This window comes from Lynx rufus, unplaced genomic scaffold, assembly GCF_022079265.1.
Source record: "Lynx rufus isolate CCGP_SWC_20201006 ecotype Redwood Valley unplaced genomic scaffold, mLynRuf1.p SCAF_1, whole genome shotgun sequence".
Taxonomy (NCBI): Eukaryota; Metazoa; Chordata; class Mammalia; order Carnivora; family Felidae; genus Lynx; species Lynx rufus.
The window spans coordinates 188,046,299-188,055,750 of NW_025814823.1; the positions used below are offsets into that span (position 1 = coordinate 188,046,299).

General features: G+C 44.2%; 1 non-coding gene across 1 annotated transcript; it reads right to left on the reverse strand.

Annotated features, from left to right (window-relative positions):
• Nucleotides 1-9,002: 9,002 nt before the first annotated feature.
• On the reverse strand, nucleotides 9,003-9,110 carry LOC124523259 (U6 spliceosomal RNA). Its single transcript, XR_006964969.1, has one exon. It is a non-coding gene; the product is annotated as a U6 spliceosomal RNA (small nuclear RNA).
• Nucleotides 9,111-9,452: the final 342 nt, after the last annotated feature.

The window sequence follows — 9,452 nt, forward strand, 5'->3', positions numbered from 1 at the left end:
TGCCCCCCACCACATGAAGAATGTCACTACGTTGATATCACATGGCTGCCTGGTTCTGGTAGGAGGGTGGCGTTCAGGATCTTTTTTTTTTTTTAATTTTCTTTTCTTAATGTTTTTATTTATTTTTGAGACAGAGGGAGACAGAGCATGAGCAGGGAAGGGGCAGAGAGAGAGGGAGACACAGAATCGGAAGCAGGCTCCAGGCTCTGAGCCATCAGCACAGAGCCCGATGCGGGGCTCGAACTCACAGACTGTGAGATCATGACCTGAGCCGAAGTCGGACGCTCAGCCAACTGAGCCACCCAGGCGCCCCAGGATCTTAATAATATTTTAATCACGCTTAGGAGGAGAGTGATACTTGTGTGATCAAAAACATTTTTAAATAGAAGATGGCCCAGCCCCCTCTCCCACCCCCTAGCCTCAGGGCCCCCAGACGGCGGCTGCTACCCTAATTCTTGGCCCTTCAGCTCAGGTCTCTGCACACCTGGAAGCTTCAGGAGCACCTCACAGAAGGTGACCTGCTGGCATCCCGCGGCTGGCAGTCAGGACCTTCCCATCTTGAAGGCCCCACCTGCAGGCCCCAACAAGCTTGTCTGGCTGCTTTTCACTGTCCCGGTCTCAGTTTCCTTCCTGTTCATTGTCTGTCGGAGGAGGAGGGTCTGGCAGGCTCAGGGGCTTTGAAGTCAATGGCTGCTTTTATTTCCTCATGGAGACTGGCTTATTCTTAGGGTCTTGTTCCATTGTTCCCCACAGACTCCTAGTCAGTCTGGGAGGCTCCTTACCACACACCTATCCCAGAGTCCACAAACTAGGGCTGATGCTGGGTGTGGCCACGCGGCAATTTTTTTTTAAGCCAGTGTTTTAAAATTAAGCAATATCTCAATTTCTTCCTTCTTTTGAAAAATCTAACAGTCTAGCAATAATAGGCCCAAATTCTGAAGCTGGGACCATCAGAGGGTGTTGAAAGGGCTTCTTGTTCTGGATGTGCCACAGGCTGTTGCTTCACGGCTGTCCTACCACTCTATCCTGCTCCCCTGTACCTCCCTGGCACCTGGGCCTTTGACCCTCAAAGAGAGAAATACTTCCCTATCCCTATCTCTTTCAAAGTGGGGGTGGGGCTGGGGCTGGGGGTGGGGTGTAGACCAGGAGAGCTGTGAGGCTTTTCTTCACCTCAGCAAGTTTGTCTTGCTTAAACGTTGTCTTCTGGATCTCATTATGTCCCTGGGTCTGTGCGCCCCCCACGATTTCATTCCATCTCCTCCTTTGATAGAAGAAACTGAGGCCCACGGAAAGAAGGCTGCTCGCCAAGTCCCCACGGTGAGTTTACACAGTGCTTGCTTCAGGCTCTAAAGAGCAACACCCTAGGAATGTTCTAGCCTGTTGGTTGTTATTCTAGGAAGGTTCTAGCCTGTTGGTTGTTATTCTGAAGGGGAAACATTAGCGAGTAGTTTGTACTTCCCCGAATGTTTCTTCTTTTCAGTCACAACATCTTTTTTTTTTAAGTTTATATTTTTATTTTGAGAGAGAGACAGTGGGGGAGGGGCAGAGAGCGAGAGGGAGAGAGAATGAATCCCAAGCAGGCTCCAAGCTGTGAGCGCAAAGCACAACACGGGGTTGGATCTCTAACCGAGAGAACATGACCTGAGCCAAAACCAAGAGTCGAACTCTTAACCAACTGAGCCACCAGGCGCCCCACGTCACAGCAGTTTTAGGGAAAGAATAGTTCCTCCTTTGTACTAATAGGAACAATAAGGCTCAAAAAGCATACGTGTCCATGGTCACACAGCTCTCTCGGTCTCGTATGAAAAATGGGGACAGTAACTCCTTACCAAATGAAGCCTGAGTCAGGTGATTCCTTCAGGCCCTGTTTGTGCTGCTATCCATACGCCCCTCATTTATAAATTAAATCAGCAAACCTGTATTGAGCACCTCCTTGAAATCAGGCACTGTGCTTGCTGTCCTCAAGAAGCCCACACTGTGTGAGGGTAAATAGTAATGTTGGGGAGAAAGAGGGAAAACTTTCCCCCACGTGTTGCCCATGGAGGGAGAGGGATGAGTTCAGATTAAGAGTGATATGGCACAGAATATCTCGGGGAGGAAACATGAATGGGTGTCTTAGTCCATTTGGGGTGCTATAACAAAATACCACAGACTGAGCCACTGATAGGCAACAGGAATATATTTCTCACAAGTTCTGGAGGCTGGGAACCCAAAGGTAAAGATGGCATCAGCGTGGTCACGTTCTGTTGGGGGCCCTCTTCCTGGGTCATGGCCAGCTCCTTCTCGCTGTGTCTTCACACCATGGAAGAGGCTAGGGATCTCCCTTGGGTCTCTCTCATAAAGCACAAATCCCACTCATGGGGGCTCCACCAACCTGACCTAATCACCCCCAAAAACCCCTCACCTCCTGATGCCATCACTGTTGGGTGTTAGGGTTTCAACATACGAATTTGAGGGAGACACAAACATTCAGACCATAGCAGTAGGTTTCCTCTGAGTTCGACTTCAGAGGGGACAGAGGTGGGAACTGGGTCAGCTATACAATTTGCAGGGCCCCATGCAAAATGAAAATGGGGGGTCCCCTGTTCAAAAAGCAGAGAAATGTGCTGTTAAAAGCGGTAAAATATAAAGGCTTTTCTTTTCTTTGTCCATCTCTCAACTTGTCATGGGTTTTCTTAGTTGCTATTTAATTTTCTAAATAAATAAATATTTTAAATATTAACATGAGTTTTACTGTTCATCTTTATATTGTGCGATGTCACTTTTCTTTTTTTAAAACACAATTTTTTTTTTTTTTTGAGAGAAAGAGGGCACGAGTGAGCAAGGGGCAGAGAGATAGGGAGGGATAGAGAATTCCATGAGGGGCAGAGAGAAAGAGTGAGAGAGAGGGAGAGAGAAAGAACCCCAACCAGGCTCTGCAGTGTGGAGCCTGAAGTGGGGCTAGAGCTCACCAGATGTGGGGTTTGAACTCACAAATCATGAGATCACGACCTGAGCCAAGTCGGATGCTTAACTGACTGAGCCACCCAGGCTCCCCTTAAACATTTTTTTTTAAGTTTATTTATTTTGAGAGAGAGAGCACAGGTGCAAGCAGGGGAGGGAGAGAGAGAGAGGGAGAGAGAATCCCAAGCAGTGTCCGTGCTGTCAGCACAGACCCCAACTCAGGACTTGATCTCACAAACCCTGAGATCACGACCCGAGTCAAGATCAAAAGTAGGACGCTTAACTAACTGACTGAGCCACCCAAGTGCCCTGCAGTGTCACTTTTCAATGGAATAATAAGAGTATTAACTCATATGTAGGATCCCTGAAATTATACAATTCGTGTTTCATGGCTCCTATGTGGATATGTATTTAGTTCATACACTAACAGTAGAAATGCCACAGGTAGTTAACTGCTCTTAGTTCACTTCTTTTTCTTTTTTTTTTAAGGTTTTTTTTTCTTTAATTATTTATTTTGAGAGAGACAGAGACAGTGCAAGCAGTGAAGTGGCAGAGAGAGAGAGGGAGAATCCCAAGCAGGCTCTGCACTGCCAGCACAGAGCCAGATGTGGGGCTCGAACCCACGAACTGTGAGAACCCACGAACCTGAGCCGAAACCAAGAGTTGGGCGCTCAACTGACTGAGCCACTGAGGCAGCCCTTTATTTCACTTCTTTTTGTTTGTTTCTGTTCTTTGTTTTTTTTGTTGTTGTTTTGTTTTCATGTTTTAATAAATATTGTATATATTTCAGGTGCACAACATGATGTTTTAATATTTACATACACCGTGATATGAGGACAGCAGTCAAACTACTTAACATATTCATCTCCTCACAGAGTTACCTTTTTTGTTTTTTTAGTGGTGAGAGCACCTGAGATCTATACTCTTCCCGAAGTTTTAGTTCACACTATAGTACTACTGACTATAATCACAGAGCAGTACTTTAGATCTCTAGAATTTATCCATCCCACCTAACTGCAACTTTGTACCCTTTGACCAACATCTTCCCATTTTCCCCACTTCCCTGACCCTGTTCTACTCTCTGCTTCTCTGAATTGGATTTTTTTAGATTCCACACATAAATGATACCATGTCTTTATTTGTCCTGCTGTAACTGGCTTATTTTACTTTGCATAATGCCCTCCAAGTTTATCCATGTTGTTGCATACAGCAGGATCTCCTTTTTTAAGCCTCAATAATATTCCAGCGTGTGTATGTATTCACACACTATGATTTCTTTCTTTTCAAACATTTTTTAAAGTTTATTTTTATTTATTTTGAGAGAGAGAGATAGAGAGCAAGTGGGGGAGAGGCAGAGATCCAGGGAAGACAGAATCTCATTCAGGCTCTGCCCTATCAGGACAGAGCCCGATGCAGGACTTGAACTCACTAACCATGAGATCATGACCTCAGCCAAAATCAATAGTCAGACACTTAACCAACTGAGCCACCCAGGTGCCTCTCTTCTTTTCTTTTCTTTTTTAAGTAGGCTCTGTGCCCAGCATGGAGTGTAATGCAGGACTTGAACTCACGACCCTGAGATCAAAACCTGAGCTGATATCAAGAGTCAGATGCTTAACCAGCTGAGCCACCCATCGCCCCCATACTACAATTTCTTTATCCATTCATCCATCTGCAAACAGTCAGGTTGTTTCCGTGTCTTGGCTGTTGTGAGTAATGCTGCAATGAACTTCTTGATACGTGCACATCTTATCAACACTCTACCTTTGGCTTGTTGATGAGTAAGGAAGAGCAGAAAGGAAAAGGACAATGGGTTGCCCCATCCCTTCCTTTTCTTTGGTGTCAAGAAATGTGGTTGCCTAATATAAGGAAGCAACACCAGTAAGGATTTGAGAGGGATCCTTAGTCATTCATGTTTCTTAAAATGCCATTGCCTTCTGTTATAGGTTGAATCGTGACCCTCCAACACCCAATATGACAGAATGTGACCTTATCTGGAAATAGGGTCATTCCAGATGTAGTTAAGATGACACCATACTGGAGTCGGGTGGGCCCTCGATCCTGTATCACTGACCAGTGTCCTTTCAAGAAAACTGTGAAGGTGGAGGCTGAGAGTGCAGTTATGCAGCTACAGGGCAAGGGACACCACGGATCGATGGCCACCTCCAGAAGCTAGGAAGAGGCAAGGAAGAAGAAAGGATTCTACCCAGTGTCTCAGAGGGAGCTTGGCCATGCAGACACCTTGATTTCACACTTCTTGTCTCTAGAACTAGAGAGAATAAATTTCTGTTGTTTTAAGCCACCCAGTTTGTGCACTTTGTTACAGCAGCCCTAGGAAATGGATATACCTTCTTTCTGTGTTCAAACCAAGTTCTAGTTCAAGAGAAAAGCATGGCCCCTCAGGGTTGTCTCCAGGAACTCCCATGCCTCTTAGGTCCACTGGAATTCTGTGCGCCTGGGACATGGATAACATCAGATGCTAAGGGTGGCAAGGAACAGCAGTCTTGTTGGCTCATGCGCATGTTCCACTGTCCCCTCAGACTTCATTTACAAACACATCTTCAAAGATAAAATTCTTAAGCATTTCAAGTGGTGATGGTAGAGCGTTAAACCAAGCACAAGGCCATTCTGATCACAGGCCTGTGCAACTGCATAGATCACACACCCATGAACGGACCTCCATTGAGAGGGAGATCTATTTTTTACTTTTTGATCTCCTACCTTTCTTTTTTTAATTAAAAACAGTGATATGGGCCAGCTTTACAAATGTCCTAGGTTTTGAGTTCTGTTTGCAAAATGCTGCCTTTTTATTCTTCCTGCCTGCTTCTCAGACCTAATCTGTAGAGTTGTATCTCAAGAATTTCTAGTTAAGGATCATGAAGGATTTGGCCAACGTCCTCTGACTATGTAGAGCACCCAGCTAGAAACAGTTTGAAGGCGTTGGCTTGGTTTCTGGTTAAAGACCAAAGTGGTAAACAAAGCTTATGTCTCAAGGTTTATGGCCCAGATGGCTTCCTTCTGTTCCCATAAACAGAGCCAGCCTTCATGATTTGGTTCCTAAATGAAGCAATGCAAACCATTAAAACCCAATGGAAACACCACTCAAAGTATATACCTCATGAAAAACAGAGTGCTTGAAAAATTTATATCACTGACTCCTCTGCCACTGCAGGGCAGGGTAGTTATGGCAGCAAAGGTTGGAAACAACCTAAATGTCCAGCAGAAGAAGACCAGCTACATATCTCACGGTGGATCCATTCCCTGGGACATGGGATAACTGTGCAGCTCCACGGCCACGGCCATGAAACCAAAAGGAAATAACAAGGTGCAGAGGGATGTATACCATATGCTACCACCCATGTGAGAGGAAAAAGGCATAAATGTCTATGTTATTAAATGTACAGATCACTTCTGGAAGGAAACATAAGGCACGGGTTATACTTGGGGAGGAGAATGAGGCCTGGGACCAGGGGGAGAACACATACATTTCACCATAGTATATATTTGTAAAATGACACCTTGTATCATATGAAAACAAAAAGAGAGAGAGAAAGGGAGGCTAAACTGAGCATGTGATGATATTAGATTGATTTGTCCTCTGAGGAAAATTGGAAAGGTCAGAGAAGTTTTTTTGCCCTCATTTTATATGTGGGCCAGTTATCAGTAGATAGGATGCTCTTGCCCTAAATCTTTGGTTTCCAGCCTGTGAGCTTCAGAAATTGGGGGTAGGAGGGGGTTCAGTGGTTCATAGTAAGCACTTGATAAAGGTTTGGTTTTGAATGAATGAATGAAGGAGTGAACAAATGAATACTTCTTGGCATGGGTGGGGTATAGGGGGTGGGAAAGGGAACTCAGTTGCACGGTTTCCCTGCTGGCCAGAAGAGGCTAAGGGCACTGACATCATTTCTACCTGTGGACAGCGATGCACCACCAAAACCATCAGTGCAATGTATTTTTATTCTTCAGAGATACTAGGAAAACAAGAGTCTTTGAAATGATACACAAAGGACTGCAGACTATGAATGGTTTTTAGAATCTTTTGAAAATCACTCCTGGAGAAAAGCCAACTTTCTGCCTCCCTCTCTCTCTCACTTGTCAGAACTCCTGATAACTGAGGGGTGCCTGGGTGGTTCAGTCAGTTAAGTGTCTGACTCTTGATTTTGGCTCAGGTCACGATCTCACAGTTTGAGCCCTTCGTCAGGCTCTGCACTGACAATGTGGAACTTGCTGGAGATCCTCTCTCTCCTTCTCTCTCTGCCCTCCTGCACATGCATGCATGTATGCTCTCTCTCTCTCTCAAATAAATAAATTAATTAATTAAAAAAAAAAGAACTGCTAACAACTGAGAGCTGAAGTTTTTAGGAAAAGAGAGACTCCAAATTAGTGAATAATAAAAGCCCTTCGTGTACCCTGCATAGAAATATTATAATACTGCTATGAAAAATAAAGAACAGGGACACCTGGGTGGCTCAGTCGGTTAAGTGTTCAATTCTTGCTTTTGGCTCAGGTCATGATCTCACTTTTCTTGAGATCCAGCCCCACATTGGGTGTCTAACAGTGTGGAGTTTGCTTGGAATTCTCTCTCCCTCCCTCTCTCTGCTCCTCCCCCCCTCAAAATAAATAAACAAGTAAACTTAAAAAAATAAAGAACAGCAACAACAACAAAAAGCAAAGCAATACTGAGAGTCATTTTTATTTTTAACCTTATTTATTTTTGAGACAGAGAGACTGACAGAGTGAGAGCAGAGGAGGAACAGAGAGAGATGGAGGCAGAGAATCGAAGCAGGCTCCAGGCTCTGAGCTGTCAGCACAGAGCCTGACGCAGGGCTCAAACTCACGAACTGCAAGCAAGGTCATGATCTGAGCTGAAGTCGGATGCTTAACTGACTGAGTCACCCAGGTACCCCTGTGAGTTGTTATTCAATGGAAGGCCACTCTAATAATTTTATCATGTGATTTTATTTTAATAACATTTACTTTTTTTCTGATTATAAGAGTAATGCATGTTTCTTGTAGAAAACTTAGAAATACAGATATCTTAGAATAAAAAGTAAAATAAAATTTTCCATAATCCTACCACTGATTGCATAGTTAATACTTCTTTAAATATTCTTCAGTTTCTTTTGCATGTGTGTTTAACCAGTCCTGTTCTAATCATGATTTATTATTTAACCAGTACCTGTTCTAATAGTTCACTACAGTAAAAAAGCATTGTGATAAAACCCCCTGTAAAGAAATCTTTACACTCATCTGCTTTTTTTTTTTTTAATTTTTTTTTTCAACGTTTTATTTATTTTTGGGACAGAGAGAGACAGAGCATGAACGGGGCAGGGGCAGAGAGAGAGGGAGACACAGAATCGGAAACAGGCCCCAGGCTCTGAGCCATCAGCCCAGAGCCCGACGCGGGGCTCGAACTCACGGACCGCGGGATCGTGACCTGGCTGAAGTCGGACGCTTAACCGACTGCGCCACCCAGGCGCCCCTGCTTTTTTTTTTTTTTTAAATAAATTTCCAGAAGGGTGCCTGAGTGGCTCAGTCAGTTGAGCATCTGACTTTTGGTCATTATCTCACAGTTCATGAGTTCAAACCCCACTTTAGGCTCTGTGCTGACAGCTCGGAGCCTGCTTGGGGTTCTCTGTCTCCCTCTCTCTCTGCCCCTCCCCGCTCACACTCTGTCTCTCTCTCAAAATAAATAAATAAGCTTAAAAATAATTAAAGGGGAGCCTGAGTGGCTCAGCTGGACTTTGGCTCAGGTCTTGATCTCACAGTTCGTGGGTTCAGGCCCCACGTTGGCCTCTGCTGACAGCTCAGAGCCTGGAACCGGCTTCAGATTCTGTGTCTCCCTCTCTCTCTGTCCCTCCCCCACTCGTGCTCTGTCTCTCTCTGTCTCTCAAAAATAAATAAATGTTAAAAAAATTTAATTAAAAAATAAAATAAAATGAAATTTCAGAAGTGGAATAATTAGATCAAATGACATATTAAAAAAATTTTAGTAAGACAATCTTTTAGTAAGATAGGATTATATTCCCAACAACACCAAACATATATTTGTCCCAAACATATATTTGTCAACCTTGCATGTTATATTTTTACGTGTCATCTTTACACAGGGCCATGCTAATCTTCTCTGCATTGTTCCTATTTTAGTATATGTGCTGCCAAAGCAAGCATTCGCATGTTATGTACAGATTTTTTAAATTTTTATTTATTTTGAGAAAGAGCACGAGTGGGGGAGGAACAGAGAGAGAGAGGGAGAGGGAGAGAATCCCAAGCAGGTTCTACACGGTCAGCACAGAGCCTGACTTGGGGCTCGATTCCACAAACCACAAGATCATGACCTGAACCCAAATCAAGAGTCAGATGCTTTACCTACTGAGCTACCCAGGCACCCCTCGCCTGCTGTATTTTTTTTTAATTTTTTTCATGTTTATTTATTTTTGAGAGACAGAGACAGAGCACAAGTGGGGGAGGTGCCGAGGGAGGAAGACACAGAATCTGAAGCAGGCTCC